The sequence below is a fragment of the Oncorhynchus keta genome, chromosome 27 (assembly GCF_023373465.1).
Source record: "Oncorhynchus keta strain PuntledgeMale-10-30-2019 chromosome 27, Oket_V2, whole genome shotgun sequence".
Lineage (NCBI taxonomy): Eukaryota > Metazoa > Chordata > Actinopteri > Salmoniformes > Salmonidae > Oncorhynchus > Oncorhynchus keta.
The window spans coordinates 34169064-34193576 of record NC_068447.1 but is presented as its reverse complement, the minus strand read 5'-3'; the positions used below and the strand labels follow the sequence as shown (position 1 = coordinate 34193576).

The 24513-nt window shown below is 44.1% G+C and overlaps 1 protein-coding gene across 3 annotated transcripts in view; it reads right to left on the bottom strand.

Moving 5' to 3' along the window:
* The window catches only part of LOC118359843 (metabotropic glutamate receptor 4-like), a 311869-nt gene that overhangs the window by 123294 nt on the left and 164062 nt on the right, over positions 1-24513 (bottom strand). The window contains exon 1 of one of the 3 annotated variants that reach the window (XM_035738668.2): positions 14498-14749. The exons of the other annotated variants lie outside the window; for them this stretch is intronic. The gene's annotated coding sequence lies outside the window, so the exon portion shown is untranslated. Of the gene's footprint in view, positions 1-14497; positions 14750-24513 lie in introns of those variants that run through there. 3 annotated transcript variants of the gene reach the window in all.

The window sequence follows — 24513 nt, the reverse complement described above, 5'->3', positions numbered from 1 at the left end:
GAAGTCTTAAAGACTGCCTCAAGTGCTGAACACTTTTCCCACTTGATAAGTAATCTCTATTCCTGCTTGCTCAAGTAATTTCAGATTTATGATGGTCAGTGATCTTTCCGGAGCTTCTTCCCTGCACACTTTGGGATTTAACTGAGCAGATTTTATGACACTCAATAATGAGTTTCATGTTACAACATAAAATACAAAGACACCTCTTCTTATGCTGATGCACTTTGATTGGCCCCAGGTCCCTGTAGGTTATAAATTACACTACTAGACAGTGAAAAGCTCTAGTGGGCAGTAATATTTGATATGTGTATATACATCACATGCTACTCATAATAAGACAAAGCAATTAGCCTATTATAAAGTTTCTGACTCCATAAGATAAATAGCTATTAAAACATTTTTAAATTAACCTTTATTTATCTAGGCAAGCCAGTTAAAACAATTTACTACTCAATAGTGATGGGGGGGTCTATACAATTACATATTGCAATAGTATTTGGGAACCAAAAAAATGTTAAACAAATCAAGATATGTTTGGATGTGATCCTGGTTATTTGAAGGAAGATCATGACTGCTGTATGACCCTGATACAGACATCTTAGATATGACTGACAGTTTAGTGAAATTGGCCTGATCTCTCTCCAAATGTTTTCTGTCACTAGGCTACAGCTACAGCCTCCAGGGTTATTGGCATATGCTGTCACCTTGAAGAATCACCAAGAAGAGACCGATGGATCTGGAGAGACAGATGTTGACTTAAGTAAGTTTTCAGAATGTTTTAACCTCTAAAAGTCTAAGCCTTTGAGGGGATGACTATGGAATTGTTTTAAGAAGGTCATACCGTGGATAATTTAGTTATTTGATTTAGAATTGTCAGACTCCTGTAGGAATCCAGCCAAAATAAAACAATTATTTGAACACATATTGAATTTAGCCATTACTATATAGACTACATAAATGCATTGAATAACACATTCATAAATGGCAAAAGATACAGTAAAAAAAATAAGGAATACGGTTTTGAAGCGTTTTTCCTTTATCTAGGAGATATAAGAAAGCTCAGGAAATCTTTGTGTTTTTTGGACACACACTACATGGCCAAAAGTATGTGGACACCTGCTCTTCTAACATCTCATTCCAAAATCATGGGCATTAATATGGAGCTGGTCCCCCCTTTGCTGCCATAACAGCCACCAGTCTTCTGGGAAGGCAATCCACTAAATGTTGGAACATCACTGCGTGGACTTGCTTCCATTCAGCCATTAGAGCATTAGGCACTGATGTTGGGCGATTAGGCTTGACTCGCAGTCGGTGTTCCAATTCATCATAAAGTTGTTCGATATGGTTGAGGTCAGGGCTCTGTGCAGGCCAGTCAAGTTGGAAAGGTAACATCTTATGACACCGCCACATAAAAAAATCACTGCGCTCTTCAGTAAAGCCAATGTTTGTCTATGGAGATTGCATGGGGTGTGCTCTATTTTATACACCTGTCAGAAACGGGTGTTGCTGAAATAGACTAATCCACTAATTTCAAGAAGTGTCCGGATACTTTTGGCCATGTAGTGTATTTAACCCCTTTTTATTGGCACAAAAACTACCTTCATACATTTTTGAAAAGGTACCGGGTTACCTTCAGATGAGTCCCCTAACACTGGTGTGTGAGAATCTCATCTTTCCATAGAATTTGTAGCCAACACGGTTCAGACCAGAGCCTAAAATGTACTTTTTGTTCCATCAGCCACTGTAGCAGGTAGATGAAAAGATCTACCAGCAACTCAGATTTTTTACCAGCCAAAATAATTTCTCACCATAATTACAGCAAAAAACAGATGACCATGCTCTGTAATGTGTCTAAAACAATAATGTATTAGTAAGAAGTAATGTGGTGTATTGCTCAATTTAATACAAATATTTAACCAAAATATCAGATGAGAAAAAATTTCAGCTACCCCTTTTAAGGGCGGGACGTTACCCTAGTAATGGGGCCACTGGAGTCATGTCAGGTAGTATCTGTGTGTGTGAGATTTGGGATGTGACAAGTAGTAGACAGCGTCTACAGAGTCTCTTCGCTATCAGTTGAAGCTGCAGATTTAAACTAATATTGAAAAACAACGGAGCTTCTGAACAAAACATTGTAAATAGACAAGAAACACAAGGAAAGTATCACATTGCTGACTTAAGTAAATTAGACCCACTTTTATGGCTGTGCCAGCGCCTCCAAAAATCAATCTACCAGCACTTCACTCACAGTGAGCAAAGCTGTTGCTGTACGAGGTGGGATGTAGGATTCAGATTTATTTGTGTGATTAGCAGCTATGAAACAAAATAGCTACTTCAGCATTTTTCTGCTAGAAATCGCAATTCATATCCTCATACTTAACTTTTGACTGTATTTTTATTCACAAATGTGAACGTAATGCTCGCACTGTAGAGACCTGCAAATTGACCACCCGCCACTGTGGCTGGTGAAGTAGGCATTCTTACCCTCCAATAACAAAGTCTACCTGCATCTGGCCGGTGGCAGGAGTTCATTTTATGCCCTGGTTTCAGACAGAAGTAGGCACATTGGCGGTGCCGACTTCAGACGAGACCTGTGGGGCTTGTGGAGGTCAGAGCAAAACAGAGGACACCACCGTGTGAGTCTCATCTATCCATAGTGGCCATATTAGATTTTAGGCCAAACTGTTCAGACGCGACAGAAGTTTTAGTGAGAATACCTATTTTTGGGAATGTCTCTTGGTCTGACAAACACCGCTGTAGCTTGGCCACCTTCCACCGCAGACGCAGAAGGCCGACATAGGCGGATGCAGATATTTCTACCTTAAACTGACGGGGATTGTTTTATGTTACTTAGATTGATGCATGTGTGTGACAATAGACTCCTAAGGATGTTTTAAGGCAGAATGGTTTGTATATTCATTTTGTGGTTATTAGGAATGCAAGTTTACACAGTAGCAGTAAAATCTACTGATAGATGTAGAAATCTGGTCATATCCTAAAATGTAAACAGAAATCCCATCTTTGTATACTGAAGCTACAGTACCACTAGGAGTCTGTTCACACTGAGCTGTAATAGCCATTGTTCAGAGTTCATTTTCCTGCATATAGCCTATACTGAATAATTTATTTGAAACAGGGTGAGGGGTGGTTACCTTGGGAGAGTGATATGTGTGAGCTATGACGCATGTTGGTGAGTTCAGCTCTGCGTAATATGTTCCGGAATGAACTAATGCATTTAGCAAGTCTGTAGATCAGAGGCTCCTCGGAGGCTAAAACTCTGCAGCACAGGAGAAGTTAACCTGGACGAAACCTTACTCATACTGTACCTGCAACTACAGTACAGTATTCCACCAGCATGCGTCATTCTACTGCGGTCTGAAAGCAGTTTGCTGCAGAGCTATCCTCCTCCCCTCTCCCTCTCCTCTCCCTGCCTCACACTGTGGTTGGCTTTGATCTGTTCAGTTGCAGCTCCCATTGATCCTGACACTAGTATGTTCACCCCCGCAGCCACTATTGGTGTACAAACCAGCTGTGCCCAGTGCCTGCAGCCCCTTACACCCACGTCAGTCCTCCTCTCTCCCCCTCCTCCACCACCTCCTCCTCCACCCGCGCTGATGTATCTGTTAAATTATGCAAATTAACAACATGCAGCACCTCGCATTTCAAGTGCCACATGCAAAGTAAGGCACTATTTAAGTATGGTAATGTCTCTTTACATAAAAAATGTTTAAATAAGGGACATAATCTTACTCCTTAGAATGTTAGAGCAAAGATGTGTCACAACTCTACTTATGCGAGGAGAATACCTTTAGCTCATCCATGTAGGTGGATGTCTTACAATGCACAGTGCATTGTGCTTGATGTGTAATGACTGATTATACAACACGAGATGAGTCAGTTGGGAATGGTCCATAGTCCTGTCACCTCAACTCCTTGGTCTATCCTGACAACAGGCCAAGTCTTCCTCGCTGCCTGAACAGGCTACTGTGTGTCTCTCTGGCCACTCTGTGTGTCTCATAATTGGAAAGCTCATGGGGACACTGAGGCTTCAGTCGTGTCTGTGGTCTCTGGCACATGTCCAGAGGGCTCCACAGGAACCGACAGAGGTCATCAGACTTAAACAGCTGGCTCTGACTGAGGGGGCACAGAAGGACAGGGTGGTGAAACTATCCCGCTGGACACAGATTCATGGAATCTGTCCTCACGCCAAACTTTGCTCCACTTTTGTCTACTTTGAGGTTAAGTGAAACTGTTTCCTGTCTCCTTTTGTAAGGAAAAAATGTGTGCTGGCCTCATATTTTTGTTCTGGCTTTGAAGTCATGAGGAGGGTCTATGTTCTGCTCTGCCTCCTACCTGAACATCATTAAAAGGGGCTGCTAAACTGTATTTGGAAGCTGCTAACAATGTCTTATTTTAGAGCACTTGAATATTCACTATTTCCCTTGCATTTAACTCATCAAAGTATTTCACCTACATCCAACAGAGCTTCTCTAAAGTTACAAATGATGTGATTGGATTGTACTGCACTTGTATTTCACTATGTTTGGGATTCTTGTTCTTGTCCTCATGTGCGTTTTTTTTACCTGTGGTTTTATGTTCCTTTGAAAGAAAGGAAAGAAATATATAACATACAGCAGTATATCAAAAACGACAATGGACTGTTCCTGTCACACATGGAGTGTTTGGTGTCCCACCCACGAGGCTCACTCAGGTTTTCATCCCAGGGGAGCTTGTCTAAAACACAGATAACAAATCAAACAGGATCCCTGCTGACATCCCGCTTCACTGTACTCTACCTGCAAGACTCGCTTCCATTGTTCCTCCATAAAATAACAGTTCTTAGCTCTTCAATTGTGGAGAAAATGGCTGAAAACTTTGACTAAAGGTGTATGGGATTATCCAAATCAAGTATTACAGAGACTATGAAACATAGAATGAAAGTTTTGGGATGCTTCTTAAATCTGGTAATAGCAAATGGACTCCCTAATAAGAGTTGGAGGTGGACAATGACAATAAGCTAAATACTTTTATTAGCTAAATATGAAAATACATGTATGTTTTTGTTGATTTCTTTCAAGCAATGTATGGTGGTTCTGCCATGACAACCCTTAGAAATATACAGTGCCTTGCGAAAGTATTTGGCCCCCTTGAACTTTGCGACCTTTTGCCACATTTCAGGCTTCAAACATAAAGACATAAAACTGTATTTTTTTGTGAAGAATCAACAACAAGTGGGACACAATCATGAAGTGGAACGACATTTATTGGATATTTCAAACTTTTTTAACAAATCAAAAACTGAAAAATTGGGCGTGCAAAATTATTCAGCCCCTTTACTTTCAGTGCAGCAAACTCTCTCCAGAAGTTCAGTGAGGATCTCTGAATGATCCAATGTTGACCTAAATGACTAATGATGATAAATACAATCCACCTGTGTGTAATCAAGCCTCCGTATAAATGCACCTGCACTGTGATAGTCTCAGAGGTCCGTTAAAAGCGCAGAGAGCATCATGAGGAACAAGGAACACACCAGGCAGGTCCGAGATACTGTTGTGAAGAAGTTTAAAGACGAATTTGGATACAAAAAGATTTCCCAAGCTTTAAACATCCCAAGGAGCACTGTGCAAGCGATAATATTGAAATGGAAGGAGTATCAGACCACTGCAAATCTACCAAGACCTGGCCGTCCCTCTAAACGTTCAGCTCATACAAGGAGAAGACTGATCAGAGATGCAGCCAAGAGGCCCATGATCACTCTGGATGAACTGCAGAGATCTACAGCTGAGGTGGGAGACTCTGTCCATAGGACAACAATCAGTCGTATATTGCACAAATCTGGCCTTTATGGAAGAGTGGCAAGAAGAAAGCCATTTCTTAAAGATATCCATAAAAAGTGTCGTTTAAAGTTTGCCACAAGCCACCTGGGAGACACAAACATGTGGAAGAAGGTGCTCTGGTCAGATGAAAATTTAACTTTTTGGCAACAATTCAAACGTTATGTTTGGCGTAAAAGCAACACAGCTCATCCCCACTGTCAAACATGGTGGTGGCAGCATCATGGTTTGGGCCTGCTTTTCTTCAGCAGGGACAGGGAAGATGGTTCAAATTGATGGGAAGATGGATGGAGCCAAATACAGGACCATTCTGGAAGAAAACCTGATGGAGTCTGCAAAAGACCTGAGACTGGGACGGAGATTTGTCTTCCAACAAGACAATGATCCAAAACATAAAGCAAAATCTACATGGAATGGTTCAAAAATAAACATATCCAGGTGTTAGAATGGCCAAGTCAAAGTCCAGACCTGAATCCAATCGAGAATCTGTGGAAAGAACTGAAAACTGCTGTTCACAAATGCTCTCCATCCAACCTCACTGAGCTCGAGCTGAGGAATGGGAAAAAATGTCAGTCTCTCGATGTGCAAAACTGATAGAGACATACCCCAAGTGACTTACAGCTGTAATCACAGCAAAAGGTGGCGCTACAAAGTATTAACTTAAGGGGGCTGAATAATTTTGCACGCCCAATTTTTCAGTTTTTGATTTGTTAAAAAAGTTTGAAATATCCAATAAATGTCGTTCCACTTCATGATTGTGTCCCACTTGTTGATTCTTCACAAAAAAATACAGTTTTATATCTTTATGTTTGAAGCCTGAAATGTGGCAAAAGGTCGCAAAGTTCAAGGGGGCCAAATACTTTCGCAAGGCACTGTATATGCCAGATAAAGTGGCTGTAGATATTTAGGGACTGTGTAATGTTTCATTTTTCACCTGAGGGATTTTTACTCCTGTAACAATTACTGAATTTCAGCATCCTGTCAAGAAGCAGGACAGGCTGAGCTTATCATGTTTTTTGTTTGTTAGATTTCTCTTTCTCTCTCCCTCTCTGGAGTACAGTGAAAGTATTGAAGCGTGATGTTCTCAGTAATAGAACACATACTGTATACTTCCACGTTTTGACTCAAGGAATTCAACTCCCCCAGCCAAGCTCCTCTCTGACCCATGAGAGAAAATGAGTATAGACAAACTAGAGAAACCTTTGTTCGGATAGAATATTGTACAACATATATATATATATATATTGCCCAGAGAATGCCTTGTCCATCTAAAAGCAAAGGCACTGCCTGGTGTACCAATGTGTCTTGGAATTTCTATCAAGATCAAGGACAGATACCTGAAACCTATATTTTGGTTTTCATTTGGGGGATACAGCATCCCCATACACTTTCTCTAGTACTAAACCAGCAACGTTTTTTGCCATCAAGAGCCAGGTGTTCCCTGACCCTAGGTTGAAGATAGCCAGGTGTTCCCTGACCCTAGGTTGAAGATAGCCAGGTGTTCCCTGACCCTAGGTTGAAGATAGCCAGGTGTTCCCTGACCCTAGGTTGAAGATAGCCAGGTGTTCCCTGACCCTAGGTTGAAGATAGCCAGGTGTTCCCTGACCCTAGGTGTTCCCTGACCCTAGGTTGAAGAAAGCCAGGTGTTCCCTGACCCTAGGTTGAAGATAGCCACCCTAGGTTGAAGAAAGCCAGGTGTTCTCTGACCCTAGGTTGAAGATAGCCAGGTGTTCCCTGACCCTAGGTTGAAGATAGCCAGGTGTTCCCTGACCCTAGGTTGAAGATAGCCAGGTGTTCCCTGACCCTAGGTTGAAGATAGCCAGGTGTTCCCTGACCCTAGGTTGAAGAAAGCCAGGTGTTCCCTGACCCTAGGTTGAAGATAGCCAGGTGTTCCCTGACCCTAGGTTGAAGCAAGCCAGGTGTTCCCTGATCCTAGGTTGAAGATAGCCAGGTTAGGACAAGCTAATAATTCCATGAGGAAGCGTTTTAAAATAAACAAAATGATTGTTACTAACTAGCATTGCTGGTGCCATTGTTTAGAATTCTTTCTCATTGCTGCAAAGCATTATGGGATATTATAATCCTCTTGTCTTAACCTTTGTTATCTTCAACCTAGCCCTAACCTAAACCTGATCTCGACACTGAAAACTGACCTTTCCCACAGATATGTTATGAACGTGACCAGAATTTAGAAATGAACCCCCTTACCCCACCGCTCCCGTAAAACCCTTCCTCATCCCTCCCCATCCATTGTGGGAGAAATTACAGTGATGGAGGCTCAAGCAGATGGTTTTATGCAGTTTTAATGTTCAATTTGCTTGCTTTAAATAACTGTGGCTTTTAAAAAACTGCAATGAGTTCATTTGGCACAACATCAATGCTGAAGTAATAATGCTCATTTGAAACCTACAGAAATATTATACCGTACATCTGCACTGTGTGGTTGGCAAAGAAAAATCAAAAGCATTCGGCTTGGCACTGAAACTCTAATTTGCTTGGTGAATATTTCGAACAGTCAAGTCTGTTTGTCTGACAGGCAGTGAAATAAATAGAGCAGGTTTATAACTTGGAGTGATTAATGTCTATTGGACATGGATGTCTGAGACTGGTGAAGTTAGCTACCAGTCTACCAGTGTGGCTGTCTATCCAAGGAATTGTGCTTTACTGCTGTCGCTATATATCCTTAATATGAGATGTGGTAAAACGACCATCTGAGTCTGATACCCAGGAAAGGCTGTGTCTGTGGCTCTCTTTGACGTGGTATAGAGGCACATAGGGATTCTGTCAGATGCCCCCACACACCCTATAGCACAACAACACAACAGTTCCACCTCATCCCTCAGGCTGTCAAGCGCCCAGTAGGTGGCTGCAGTCGCCAATGTAATGGGCTAGATTCTTATTTGGCGGTAGGGGGCTTCACACCTGTCTGTCAGGTTCAGTTATTGGCAAACCCTGTCACGGCAAGTCATTCTGCTCTCAGCCAGCTCTCAGAGGGACCCTGCTGAGCTGAACACCACACGCTACAGCCTCCTCAGTCCCCGGGCTCAGGCTATACATCAGGGTTCCCCAATTGGCGCCTGCACTGATTTTCTTTCTTTTTTGGGGGGGGCATTAAACACTGTAAAAACACCCTGGCTAATCAGCTCCAAGTGATTTTAATTTTGGAAATCTGTTTCAAAGTATTTCCACCCATAATAAATAGATATATGTGATTGTATACGAAAGTAAGCAAGATTTGAAATTATTATGCTTTATTCAAATATGAAATCAGTTTGGGCTTCTTGTGGTCAATTTGCAGTCTACAAAATATTTGTAATTATGTTCCAGTCGCCTGAGCATCCGCTCAAGAAAATATCAACCCGTGGCTGAATCTAGTTGATGATCACTGCTACAACATTCCCAAAGATTGGAAAGCAGCTGCGGTCATCCCCCTCTTCAAAGGGGGGGACACTCTTGACCCAAACTGCTACAGACCTATATCTATCTTACCCTGCCTTTCTAAGGCCTTCAAAAGCCAAGTCAACAAACAGATTACCGACCAATTTTAATCCCACGCACCTTCTCCGCTATGCAATCTGGTTTCAGAGCTGGTCATGGGTGCACCTCAGCCACACTCAAGGTCCTAAACGATATCTTAACCGCCATTGATAAGAAACAATACTGTGCAGCCGTATTCATTGACCTGGCCAAGGCTTTCGACTCTGTCAATCACCACATCCTCATCGGCAGACTCGACAGCCTTGGTTTCTCAAATGATTACCTCGCCTGGTTCACCAACTGCTTCTCTGATAGAGTTCAGTGTGTCAAATCGGAGGGCCTGTTGTACGGGCCTCTGGCCGTCTCTATGGGGGTGCCACAGGGTTCAATTCTTGGGACGACTCTCTTCTCTGTATGAATAAATGATGTCGCTCTTGCTGCCGGTGATTCTCTGATCCACCTCTACGCAGACGACACCATTCTGTATACTTCTGGCCCTTCTTTGGACACTGTGTTAACAACCCTCCAGATGAGCTTCAATGACATACAACTCTCTTTCCGTGGCCTCCAACTGCTCTTTAATACAAGTAAAACTAAATGCATGCTCTTCAACCGATCGCTGCCTGCACTTGCCCGCATGTCCAACATCACTACTCTGGACGGTTCTGACTTAGAATATGTGGCCAACTACAAATACCTAGGTGTCTGGTTAGACTGTAAACTCTCCTTCCAGACTCACATCAAACATCTCCAATCCAAAGTTAAATCTAGAATTGGCTTCCTATTTCGCAACAAAGCATCCTTCACTGATGCTGCCAAACATACCCTCGTAAAACTCACCATCCTACCGATCCTCGACTTTGGCGATGGCATTTACAAAATAGCCTCCAATATCCTACTCAATAAATTGGATGCAGTCTATCACAGTGCCATCCGTTTTGTCACCAAAGTCCCATATACTACCCACCACTGCGACCTGTATGCTCTCGTTAGCTGGCCCTCGCTTCATACTCGTCGCCAAACCCACTGGTTCCAGGTCATCTACAAGACCCTGCTAGGTAAAGTCCCCCTTATCTCAGCTCGCTGGTCACCATAGCAGCACCCACCTGTAGCACGCGCTCCAGCAGGTATATCTCTCTGGTCACCCCCAAAACCAATTCTTCCTTTGGCCCCCTCTCCTTCCAGTTCTCTGCTACCAATGACTGGAACGAACTACAAAAATCTCTGAAACTGGAAACACATCTCCCTCACTAGCTTTAAGCACCAGCTGGCAGAGCAACTCACAGATTACTGCATCTGTACATAGCCCATCTATAATTTAGCCCAAACAACTACCTCTTCCACGTGTATTTATTTATTTTGCTCCTTGCACCCCATTATTTTACCTCTACTTTGCACATTCTTCCACTGCAAATCTACCATTCCAGTGTTTTACTTGCTATATTGTATTTACTTCGCCACCATGGCCTTTTTTTGCCTTTACCTCCCTTATCTCACCTCATTTGCTCACATTGTATATTGACTTATTTTTCTACTGTATTATTGACTGTATGTTTGTTTTACTCCATGTGTAACTCTGTGTTGGTGTATGTGTCGAACTGCTTTGCTTCATCTTGGCCAGGTTGCAATTGTAAATGAGAACTTGTTCTCAACTTGCCTACCTGGTTAAATAAAGGTTAAATAAAATAAATAAATAAATAAATAAAACATGCTAGAACCTTCAGATTCCTTCAGACACGGAGCAGACGCCTCCATTAAAATAAGAATGCACCAAGGAGAGGTAGCTAGTTACTAGGTGGGATTCAAGGTCTCCCATCCCCTGGTGTTTGAATGACACACAGTGAGGGATGCTTTTGAAAGGAAGGAGAAGAGGGTTGTTCTACAGTGGCAATGAAGTGTCAACAAATTTTTGCAATCCTCCAAGCAGCAATATCTTGGTCATAAAATGTGATGTTTGCTCTGTCTCAGGTTAGAGGAATGTTAATACAAATTTCTACAGCCTGAACTACTGGCGTTATACATCCTGGTTATACTGCTAAATCACAGAAGGATTTTACTTCAACCAGTAGACTCTTTGGCTTGACCCTACCCTGACTAAATGCCACAAACCAATTCCCCCAACTGAGACAGTAACTGCTATTAGTACTGTATAATCCTGTGAACTACTGGAACCAATCCACTAAGTCATATGAAAAACCACACCGGGATATTTCCATTGTGTTTATTTATAATGAATATGGTGAGGCTTGGGGAGAACAATGAGGCCTGGGGGCCCAAAGGGGACAAGTCCCTGTAACTGGATAATTTGCAGCTCTTGGCTTTCAGTCTATAATTAATAGGTGTTCTGCCTGGAAAGAGAAGGACTTGAGAAAAGGTTTTACACTGCATACTATTAAAAGGGACACCTTGTGAACACTTCCCTTTCCACTTATGGAGTTGTGAAAATGTCAAACGCCCAGGTATATGGCATCTATTTATTTTATACCTATCGCTGACGTTTATTGTGTACTTTCTCTAAAGCCCATTGCTGTGTAAACTGGGTGAGTTATGAGCTATACAATTTTTTATTAAAAGTCTATGAAAAGAACATCTCTGACCAGGAAGTTCGCCAAATGTTTTGCTAGCCTCCTGTTGCTAGCTGTATTCAGACCCCTTGACTTTTTCCACATTTTGTTATGTTACAGACTTATTCTGGGGCGGCAGGGTAGCCTCATGGTTAGAGCGTTGGACTAGTAACCGAAACGTTGCAAGGTCGAATCCCCGAGTTGACAAGGTACAAATCTGTTGTTCTGCCCCTGAACAGAAAGTTAACCCACTGTTCCTAGGCCGTCATTGAAAATAAGAATTTGTTCTTAACTGACTTGCATAGTAAAATTAAAATAAATGTTAAAAAATTATAAAATGGATGAAATTGTTTTTTCCCCTCATCAATCTACAAACAATACCCCATAATGGCAAATCAAAAAACAGGTTTTAATATTTTTTGGAAAATGTTTTACAAATAAACAACTGAAATATCACATTTACATAAGTATTGTATTCAGACCTTTTACTCAGTACTTTGTTGAAGCACCTATGGCAGCAATTACAGCCATGAGTCTTCTTGGGTATGACGCTAGAAGCTTGGCACACCAGTATATGGGGAGTTTCTCCCATTCTTCTCTGCAGATCCTCTCAAGCGCGGTCAGGTTGGAGGGGAGCATCGCTGCACAGCTATTTTCAGGTCTCTCCAGAGATGTTGGATCGGGTTCAAGTCCGGGCACTGGCTGGGCCACTCATGAACATTCAGAGACTTGTCCCGAAGCTACTCCTGTGTTGTCTTGGCTGTGTGCTTAGGGACGTTGTCCAGTTGGAAGGTGAACCTTGTCCCCAGTCTGGAGGTCCTGAACACTCTGGAGTAGGTTTTCATCAAGGATCTTGCTGTACTTTGCTCCATTCATCTTTGCCTCGATCCTGACTAGTCTCTTAGTCCCTGACACTGAAAAACATCCCCACAGCATGATGCTGCCGCCACCATACTTCACCGTAGGGATGGTGCCAGGTTTCCTCCAGACGTGACGCTCCCTTCGACATCATGGCTTGGTTTTTGCTCTGACATGAACTGTCAACTGTGGGACCTTATATAGACAGGTGTGTGCCTTTCCAAATCATGTCCAGTCAATTTAATTTACCGAAGGTGGACTCCAATCAAGTTGTCAAGTTGTTGAAATGGAAACACGATTCACCTGAGCTCAATTTCAAGTGTAATAGTCTGAATACTTATGTAAATAAGGTATTTCTGTTTTTATTGTAATACATTTGCAAAAATGTTTAAAAACCTATACAAACTTCATCATTATAGGGTGTAGATTGTGTGTAGATTGATGAGGAAAAACATGTATTTAATCTATTTTAGAGTAAGGCTGTAACATAACAAAATGTTAAAGTAAAATGGTCTCAATACTTTCTGAATGCACTGTATACCCTGCCACATTGTATTCAAGGTGATATACAGTAATATATACAACAACACAATGGTTATATATTAGAGTATTACATAAAGCGATTTTTGAGGCATTGTCCTCTCAGGTACTGTTTGATGTTAGTCATCACACCACACTACACTCTAAGAAAAAAGGTTTTCAAACGGGTTCTTCAGCTGTCCCGAATAGGAGAACCCGTTAAAAATAACCCTTTTTGTTCCAGGTAGAACCATTTTGGGTTCCATGTAGAACCCTCTATGGAAAGGTTTCTACATGGAACCCAAAAGAATTGTCCCTGGAACCAAAAGGGTTCTATCTGGAACCAAACGGGTTCTCCTATGGGGACAGCCAAATGACAATATTTAGGCTCTAGATAGCACCTTTCTTCTAAGAGTGTAGACTACCTCAACTATGTAACTCTTATCCCACTTTAAGAGCCAATGAAATGTCAGTTAATCACTACTGTGCATTGCACCATTTAGGATCACCTGCATAAATATATCCCCATCAGTGGCAGTCAGTGCCATTTCAGATGAGGGAGGACAAAAACAAATATGAGTGTGACCTATTTATTTACCCAGTTAAATGTAACAGCGATAGGTTTAGGCTACTACATGATAATCGAATTTCCCCTATACCCATCATGAGGTTGCTACAGCCTTGCCTATGAATTAAAATGTACAACGTATGTGCACACTGGTCGAGAGACATTTGATGTGACAGAGAGTGACACATGGACAGACAGCGACATTCAATACTGCCTTGCACACTCTTGCCCATATCGGGTGTAATCATTAGTCCTACAGTTGCGTGTACGTTTATCCCCGTTTTGTTCCGTTTGCTTTTGTTAAAGAAATATTTTTCCACAGAATCGATAGAATGCATACACCCCTGAACACCGTTTACAGTTTCATCGCAGCGGCGTTGTATTCCTTCTAGCATCTACGTTATGCGCTCTGCTCTGTTCACCTCTTCCCTTCGCTTGTGGACGTCAATTCACAACACATACGCAGTATGTGACAGGCGGAAAAAATAACTTTTCAAGCCAAACCACTACATTGTTGTCACCATATTAGCTAAAGTAACGTCATAGTCAGCATAGCCAATATAACTAACGCGTTAGTAAACCCGTTAAATCATGCAGTAACGTTACAGTGTATAGTCAGTAAGCAGTTACACCGGCAGGCCCCGGTGGCAATTACATTTGTAAAACCAAAAGCTTACCTTGACTTGGAAGAGTTCAAGTGTTGTGTTGGATAGTCATAGCCAGCTAGCTAAGATAGCATCCCTCTGTTTGAGCAGGGTGTTTCAATAGGCTAAACTAGGTAGCTAAGTGAAACTGGGAAAAAAAGGGACAAAATCTCTCTCTATTTTCCTCTTGCTTCTCCTTCATTTAGAAATAAATTAATTTGTTCAACTATTTTCTTTCTCTGAGTCAACTGCTCTCCACCTTTTTTGCAGTGCTCGCTAGCTGTAGCTTATTCTTTCAGTACTAGATTCATTATCTGATCCTATGATTGGGTGGACAACATGTCAGTTCATGCAACAAGAGCTCTGATAGGCTGGGGGACGTTCTCCGGATGTTGTCATAATTACTGTGTAAATCTATGGAAGGGGGTGAGAACCATGAGCCGCCTAGGTTTTGTATTGTAGTCAATGTACTCAAGAGGATGGAAGCTAGCTGTCCTCCGGCTACACCATGGTACTACCCTACAGAGTACTGTAGACCTTCTTTACAAAATATTGTGTTTTAATCAATTATTTGGTAACATGATTATATTTAATATAGTTTTATCCAAAAACTTTTTAAATGTTTAAAACATCATTTTAAATTAAATTCCCTGTGGAGGAAGGTCCGCCCTTCCTCCTCTGAGGAGCCTCCACTGATCCACAGTGGGGAAAAGCAGGAGCAGGAGACAAAGGGCTGTGAGACATGGGTTTAACTCGGGACACGTGAAAGGTGGGGTGTATCCGAAGGGTATGGGGCAACAGAAGATGAACAGCAGAGGGACCAATAATTCTAGAGATGGGAACAGGCCAATAAACCGGGGGGAGAGCTTGTGGGATTCCACCCGGAGGGGCAGATATCGGGGTGGACAGCCATACCTTCTGCCCGAGACGATACCGAGGAGCCAGGGTCCGACGGCGATCCGCTTGTTGTCGATACCTGGAGGTGGTCTTGAGGAGGGCCGACCGTGCTCTCCTACAGATACGTAGACAGCGGCGGACAAATATCTGGCCAGAAGGTGTGCTGACCTCCTCTTCCTGCTCATACCCCAGGGAACACTCAAATGGTGATAGACCCATGGCAGAACAGGGAAGGGTGTTGTGGGCCTATTCCACCCAGACCAGCTGCTGGCTCCAGGTGGTGGGTTTGGCAGAGACCAGGCAGCGCAGGGTGGTCTCGAGGTCCTGGTTGGCTTGCTCTGACTGGCATTTGGACTGGGGGTGGAACGCAGCGGATGACCCAATGAGGGTGCAGAGCCCTTTCCAGAACCGGGATGAGAACTGAGGGCTGCGGCCGGAGACAATGTCCACGGGAAGTCCATGGATCCGGAAGACGTGCTGCACCATGAGCTGAGCCGTCTCCTTGGTAGAGGGTAACTTGGGGAGAGGAATGAAGTGGGTGACCTTGGAAAAGCGATCAACCACGGTCAGAATGACGGTGTTGCCATCAGATGGGCGGAGACCCGTGACAAAGTCCAGGGAGATGTGGGACCAGGGGCGATGAGGGATGGGCAGAGGTTGGACGAGGCCAGTCAGAGCTTGTCAAGGGGTCTTGTTCTGTGCACAGACCATGCAGGCAGTGACAAAGGCGGCGACGTCCGGAACCATGGTAGGCCACCAAAAGCCTTGTGGCATGAAGGCCAGGGTCCGCTTGGAGCAGGCAAGGCAAGCCTGGAGGAATGGGCCTACTCCAGGACCGCAGAGCCGACAGAGTCAGGCACAAACATCCGGATACCTGGGCCCGCCCAGGGTTCGGCTGGGACCGCTGCATCACCCGGACCTGTTTCCCAATACCCCAGCTGAGTACCGTCGCCAGGCACGAGGTGGCATTGAGACGAGTATCCGGCTTGACGTTGTTGGACCCCTGCCGGTAGGATAGGGGAAAGTTATACCGGGTAAACAGCAGGGCCCATCTTGCCTGCCTGGAGTTGAGGCGCTTGGCGGTGCGGAGATACTCCAGGTTTTTGTGGTCGGTCCACACTATAAACTGATGTTCCACCCCGTCGAGCCAGTGCCTCCATTCTTCCAATGCCATCTTCACCTCGAGATGCTCCTGATTCCCCACATCGTAATTCCTCTCTGTGGTGGTGAGGCGGTGGGAGAAGGCAGCTTAAGGTCCAGGGCAGAACATTGGGACAGAACAGCCCCCAATCCGACATCCGAAGCATTGGCCTCCACCAACAACTGACTGGAAAGGTCCCGGATGAACCAGGATTGGAGCCAGGGTGAAGCGGTATTTAAGGTCCCGGAACGTGAACGGAACCTTGGTAGAGGTGAGGGTAGACAGGGGGAGGCCAGGGTGCTGTAACCCCGGATAAAATGATGATAAAAGTTGGAGAAACCCAGGAAGCATTGCAGCTGCACCCTGGACGTAGGCTGAGGCCAATCCACCACCGCTTTTACCTTCTCGGGATCCTTCTGGACACTCCCAACAGAGATGATGTAGCCAAGAAAAGGAATGGTGGAGTGATGGAACCCTCACTTTTCCACCTTAACTGGTTCTCCAGAAGGCGCTGGAGAACCTGCTGGACATGGAGCACATTTTCTTGGGGGGGAGCGGGAGAAGACGAGGATGTCATCAATGTAGACGAAGATGAACAGGTTCAGCATGTAATGGAAAATGTCATTCACCAGAGCCTGGAACACAGCAGGGGCGTTGGTGAGACTAAAGGGCATGACCAGATATTCGTAGTGGCCGCTGGCAGTGTGAAAGGCGGTCTTACACTCGTCCCCCTCTTATATCCGCACCAGGTGATAGGCGTTACGTAGATCCAGCTTGGAGAACACAGTGGCCCCCTGGAGCGTCTCGAAGGCTTAGTAGCCCCCAGGAGCGGCACGAAGGAAATGAGTGGTAGCGGATAACGGCTCTTGACAGTGATGTGAAGAGTGAAGTAGTCAATGCATGGGTGCAGGGTCTTGTCCTTCTTCTCCACGAAGAAGAACCTTGCGGAAGAGGAAGCGGGGCGGATAAATCCAGTAGCTATGGAGTCCCCAATGTAGTCCTCCATAGCCTTGGTTTCGGGTCCCAACAGCGAGTACAGACACCCCACCTTGTGCTAGGGAGAAGGTCAATCCCACAGTCATAGGGGCGGTGCCGTGGAAGGAAAGTGGTCTAGGACTTGCCGAACACCTCTAGGAGATGCTGGTACTCCGCGAGGATGGCGGAGAGATCCAGAACCGCTTCTGGGGACCCAGGAAGACATCCCGGGGCAGGTTGCACCGACTTCAGACAATGGGCGTGGCTCTTGCCCATGATGGCAGCTGTAGGCCAGTTGATGAGTGGGTTGTGTCGCTTAAGCCAGGAGAATCCCAAAACCACGGGGATCTGGGGGGACTTGATGAGTAGGAACAGAATGGTCTCGCTGTGATTCCCTGACACATGTAGGTTGATGGGAGTGGTGTTATGGGTGAACTGACCTATACAGCGCCCATCCAGTGCTCTAACATCCATGGGAATGGAGAGCGGCTCAGTGGGGATGTTCAGCTCGGAATCCAGTGTGGCGTCCAAAAAGCTCTCATCGGCCCCAGTCAATGAGGACCCGGAGAGATTTGAACTGGTTCCCCATGAAAAGGGGTGCGAGTAAGGGAAGCAGAAACGTTCTCCAGAAGACCCACCGAGTACTATCTCCCTGGTGAGCATGGCCCATTACCGGACACATGGAAACAAAATGACCAAAAGTCCCGCAATACAGACAGCTCCTTGTGCTGGTCCTGTGTTGCCGTTCCAGTGCCTTGGGCTTCTTCGGTGACTCTCGAGGAAGGTTGGGAAACCTCGGGTGTCTTCAGCCACGGGACCGTTGGGGACTTCCGGGGTGGCTCAGAGGCGAGAGAGAATCCCTGGATGGGCGAGCGACATCCAATTCCCTCTCCATCCGTCGTTCCCACAATCGCCCATTGATGAAGATGGTCAAAGTGATGAGAGAGTCAAGATCCGTGGGCAAGCTCATCCTTAACCTCCTCCAAGACGCTGTGCAGGAACATGTCGAACAATGCGTCCGGGTTCCACGTACTCTCTGCTGCCAATGTGCGGAAATCCACTGCGGCCACGGTGCGGGTGTCCTGCCGGAGCTGGATTTGCTTCCGGGCAGCTTTTCTCCCGGAAAATGGGGCATCGAAAACCTTCCTCACCTCTCCCATGAACACCTGCAGGCTTACGCATATGGCCAGCTGCTGTTCCCCATATGGCGGTAGCTCAAGTGAGAGTCCTACCAGCGATCCAAGGGAAAGGAGGAGGGCTGAAGCTCGAAAATGAGTGCACACTAAGCTAAAAAGGCCCGACAGGTGCTCGGCTCTCCATGAAAGCATTCCGGGGGAGGTAACCGTGGCTTCCGGAAAGGTGGAGTGGCCGGTGGGGTGGCGTTGTTAACCACCAAGTTACTGGGGGGGCGGTGGGGTTACCACCGTGGCAGGCTGACGCCAAGACAACCCGCGGTATTGCTCCCACAGCATGTCCAACACCCGGTCATGGCGCTCAGCCGACGTTTGGACCCCCTCCATCAGCCCATGAAGCAATTCCTTGAGCGAGCTCCTTGCGAGGAGATGGTGTTGCGCAGCTGGTCCGGGTCTGCTTGGTCAGTCATGGCATGTTCGTACAATCAGGAATCAGGTAAGACCCAGATGCAGACCGTGTCGAAGTAACAATGTTTATTAGAGCAACAGGGGCAAAGGTACAGGACGGCAGGCAGGCTCAGGGTCAGGTTAGGCAGAGGTCAGTAATCCAGAGGTGGGGCAAAGGTACAGGACGGCAGGAAGGCTCAGGGTCAAGACAGGCAGGGGTCAAAAACAGGAGAACGAGAAAAGAGACACGGGGAAAAGCAGGAGCTGATACAAAAATGCTGGTAGGCTTGAACAAACAAGACAAACTGGCAACAGACAGACAGAGAACACAGGTATAAATACACAGGGGATGATGGGGAAGATGCGCGAGACCTGGAGGGGTTGGAGACAATCACAAAGACAGGTGAAACAGATCAGGGTGTTACAGAAGACAGTCTATTTCTGTTCTGTAGCATCATAGCCCTCATCATAAGATAACTGGGTAACCTGAGCCAAGTGGAATAAATACTATGACCAATAGCGATGACTTACGAGACTGATTCCCAAAATAATGTTTCATGTCTGAACAAATCAGCGCTTCCTCGTCCTTGTTCAGTGACTGACACATGTGCTGATCAGCTTCAGGTGTGTGACAAGCGTGTTCACAGGATATGGGAGATGACAGACGATTGTAGCATATGTTGGTGAAGGGTCTTATTAATCAAGCATTCGCTGACTTCTACTATATTTCATGAAAGTGAGTCTTGGGCCATGAATATGCATACTGTAGCTATGTGTGTGTGTATAAGGATACTACAGGCCTGATTTATTGTTACAGATACTGAGCAGTCTTCATCTTAGACCAGCTCAGGTAGTATACACTCTTAGAAAAAAGGATTCCAAAAGTGTTCTTCGGCTGTCCCCATAGGAGAACCCTTTTTGTTTCCAGGTAGAACTATTTTGGGTTCCATGTAGAACCCTTTACACAGAGGGTTCTACATGGAACCCAACGAGTTCTACTTGGAACCAAAAAGGGTGGGTTCTTTTCAAAGGGTTCCCCTATGGGGACAACTGAAGAACCCTTTTAGGTTCTAGATAGCACCTTTTTTCTAAGCGGATACTGCTGTGTGCAATAGTCCTACTAGTATTCAGTAGTCCTCCTGTTTTTTTGGTTGGATAACTGAACTCTTAAGTCTTAGCTATGTGATTGTTCACTATTTAGAGGTGTAGCCCAGCCAGAATGCTGCCAATGCCAGTTGGTGTCATACTAGGCTGTGACAACTGGAAGGACACATGGAGGAATTAACACATACAGTTTGTACAGACTGATGCATACATGATGAATATGTATACATAGTAGCTGAAGTGTTTTTGACTCATTGGAAAAAGGGTGACAGGGATGAGAAACATCCACCATAACTACAACAAAAAGGGATGTGGACATCTGCCTTTCCCATCCATTTAAACACACACACACGTGCACACACGCATGCACACACACAAATGCATGCATACATACACGCACACACATACACACAATGTGAGACAGTGACACTAAATTGGTGGAGTTTGCATGTATCACTGTGTCTTGTAGCGGAAAGAACAGACAGGCAATACAGGATAAGAATGTATTTCCTATTCTGGCTGAGTGGGCTGTTTCCATTTCATTTCCCACTCTTTGTAACAAATAGGGATATCATTTTTCATACTTTGCCATAACAAAATATGCAAATGCCGGGGATGAATTGAATGTATCAGGTCGCCTGGCACCTATTGTTTCTTCCATTTTATGAAAGCTGCTGGCTACATGGGGGTGTAATTCCATTTGTTAAAGAATGGCAATCATTAATTTGTGTACTGTCAACTGTGATTAATTATCTTATTACAGGTTGAACTATAACTTGCGTTAAACATCCAAATGATCACAAATAAAGGTTGAGGCTGCTCTGAGATTTGAACAAAAATGTCATTTGTGATTAATGAATGACTGCAGAGACAATATTACACTTGTTTACAACAGAAAGTGATGGGAACCAATGGAAAATTACAATTAGTGCTAAGAGACGACAATTTCAGCCTTCGGTTAATGTCGAATTGGACTTTCTGATTGATTCACTTTGTTTGAGATCATTCCTTGACTAATGGCGACTCGAGATAAATGCAGGCCCTATTCTCTGAAAACTACCACTGAATATCACTGAAGCATTACAGATTGCGGGACAGAAATGTAAAGGTAATTTCCAATTGAACATATGCAGCATTTACTGTGATGTGCAGCCTCAGCTAATGCAAGAACTTGGCTTTAAATTTCAATTAAGCTGTAAGGCTGAACTTCCACGATACGGATTGAATAGAGCCCTTAATCCTTACCATAATCTGTTTTAGGTATCTGATATAGTTAACCATAGAAATGACACTTTCCTGTGTGTCATTTCAAACATATGATTAAATCTGACCTGTAATGAACTGCCTGGGAGGCCATATACTTAAGAGACTAGAAATCTCTATTGTATTCAGCATCCCTTGCCATCGCCCCATTCTCTTTCTATTCCCCAGGCAACGGCCATTTTCTACTGCAATGGTTCAAAAAATCGCCACTGAATAAGCAGCATTCCTATTTTTCCTTTGAGATGTGAATGAACTTAATGTTTCAGAGTGAGAACAGTCCTTCTTTTGTTTGGGCTCAACGCAAGAACAGCATTGGGAAACACTTAGAGCTTAGGTGCTTCCCGTTTCCATTGATCATCCTTGAGATGTTTCTACAAATTGATTGGACTCCACCTGTAATCAATTCAATTCATTGGACAGGATTTGGAAAGGCACACACGTCTATATATGGTCCAACAGTTGACAGTGCATGTCAGAGCAAAATCCAAGCCATGAGGTCGAAGGAATGCCTGTAGAGCTCCAAGACAGGATTGTGTCGAGGCGCTCATCTGGGGAAGGGTACCCCAAAATGTCTTCTGCATTGAAGGTCTGCAAGAACACAGTGGCCTCCATCATTCTTAAATGGAAGAAGTTTGGAACCACCAAGACTCTTCCTAGAGCTGGCCACCTGGCAAAACTGAACAATTAGGGGAGAAGGGCCTTGGTCAGGGAGATGACCAAGAACCCAATGGTCACTCTGACAGAGCTCCAGAGTTCCTCTGTGGCGATGGGAGAACCTTCAAGAAGGACAACCATCTCTGCTGCACTCCACCAATCAGGCCTTTATGGTAGAGTGGCCAGACGGATGCCACTCCTCTGTAAAAGGCACATGACAGCCCACTTGGAGTTTGCCAAAAGGCACCTAAAGGTCTTTCAGACCATGAGAAACAAGATTCTCTAGTCAGATGAAACAATATTGAACTTTTTGGCCTGAATGCCAAGCGTCACGTCTGGAGGAAACCTGGCACCACCCCGAAGGTGAAAAGCGGTGGTGGCAGCATCATGCTGTGGGGATGTTTTTCAGTGGCAGGGACTGGGAGACTAGTCAGGATCGAGGGAAATATATATGGACCAAAGAACAGAGAGATCCTTGATGAAAACCTGCTCTAGACAGCTCAGGACCTCAGACTGGGGTGAAGGTTCACCTTCAAACAACTCTAAACACACAGCCAAGACAACGCAGGAGTGGCTTCGGGACAAGTCTCTGAATGTCCTTGAGTGACCCAGCCATACCCCGGACTTGAACACTTTCAAACATCTCTGGAGAGACCTGAAAAATAGCTGTGCAGAAAAGCTCCCCATCCAACCTGACAGTGCTTGAGAGGATCTGCAGAGAAGAATTAGGAGAAACTCCCTAGGTACAGGTGTGCCAAGCTTGTAGCGTCATACGCAAGAAGACTTGAGGCTGTAATCACTGCCAGGTTCTCCAACAAAGTACTGAGTAAAGGGTTTTAATACTTATGTAAATGTAATATTTTATTTTATTTAAACAAATGAATTTGCAAAAAATTCTAAAAACCAGTTTTTGCCTTGTAATTATGGGGTATTGTGAGTAGGTTGATGAGAGAAAAAAAAGTCTGTAGCGTAACAAAATGTCGAAAAATTCAGGGGGGTCTGACTACTTTCTGAATGGTCTGTATAAATTACAGAAGTATACCTTATTTAAAGTGACAGGCCTGTAAACATTTATGACTGAGTCATCGAAATGTATAACTCCTAAGAGTATACCTTATTTTCGTGGCAGAACTATTGACATTTATAACTCCGTTATTAACATTTAAAACTGCCAAAAGTATACCTTATTGACCATTACCTTAACAAATGAGTTATCAACATGTATAACTGCTGAAAGTGGAAACCTCCTGGACATTTATTAATGAGCAGCAAACATTTATAAAAGCATGTAATCTCCTCAATCATGCAATACATAGTAAAAAGAACATGTCATTTAATAGAAGGACACATTGGGAAAACAATTTTGCAGTGACTCAAATGTGTAGCCTATTATTGGTATTGTGAGTAGTCTAGCTAATTCAGATAAACGGGTGGGGGCTTTTTCTCCCCTTTTTAACATTACATGTCAGAATAGAAATTGACAACAAATGAACTATTTAAAATACAACATAGGGTCTCATGATCCCCTTCTGTGTCTTCATCTTTTTATTTTTTGTTAAGAATTTCCCATCCTGGAGTCTGAGACCTTATGGGAATCTGTGGGAGAGAATAGGAATTTATGACAATTTAGCATTGACATTCTCACTACAAAACTGTACTATCATCGTTATCATGAGTTATACCATTTAGGCTTAGCTAGTTATGTTATCCACTGCTAGTTAATAATATTAATAATAGCTAGCTAATGTTTAAGAGTAGGTGTTCCCTAATGGAAATATGCAAATAAATGCTAGAACACGCCAATAGGATCTCACTAGCTCGTGCTTGGCTCTGCCCACCTCCTTGCTTGTTCTGCCCACTGTGATTAATTTGCTCACATTGGAAACGACAGGCTCTGGGTCTATATTGGGTTAGTTATGCAAATCTTTGATGTCGATGTTAGCTAGCTAGCTGGAAGCTAACATTTGCTAGCTAGCTAGCGAAGCTAACTAGCCAGCAAACGTGATCTAATTTTCTAGCCCTCTATATCATGCTAAAGATTATCTCTTGCTAAATCGTCTAGCAGAATTTCTATATTCAAAAATAAGTTTTAGGTTTTACATAATGCAAGCTAGCCAGCTAACGTTTCCTAGTTAGCTAGTTGGGACAGAGCTGCTAGCAAACATTAGCCAGCTAACTACTTTGCTAGCTGAGCAGCGTGCTAAATCATTCAGCAAAACTTCTGAATCCAAAAGTAAAACAAATTGCATAGAGAATTTACCTTCTTTCCACTGTCAACATTTTTATCTTGTAAACAACATGTATTTGTGCTCAATCTCTTCTGTCTGGCCTTTGCACACATCCATCCTGATTCTTCATGATGCATTGTCACATTATGTCAGTGTAAACACAAAATTCTAGGCACGTTCCAAGTCGTGTTTATTTCAAGCACATTG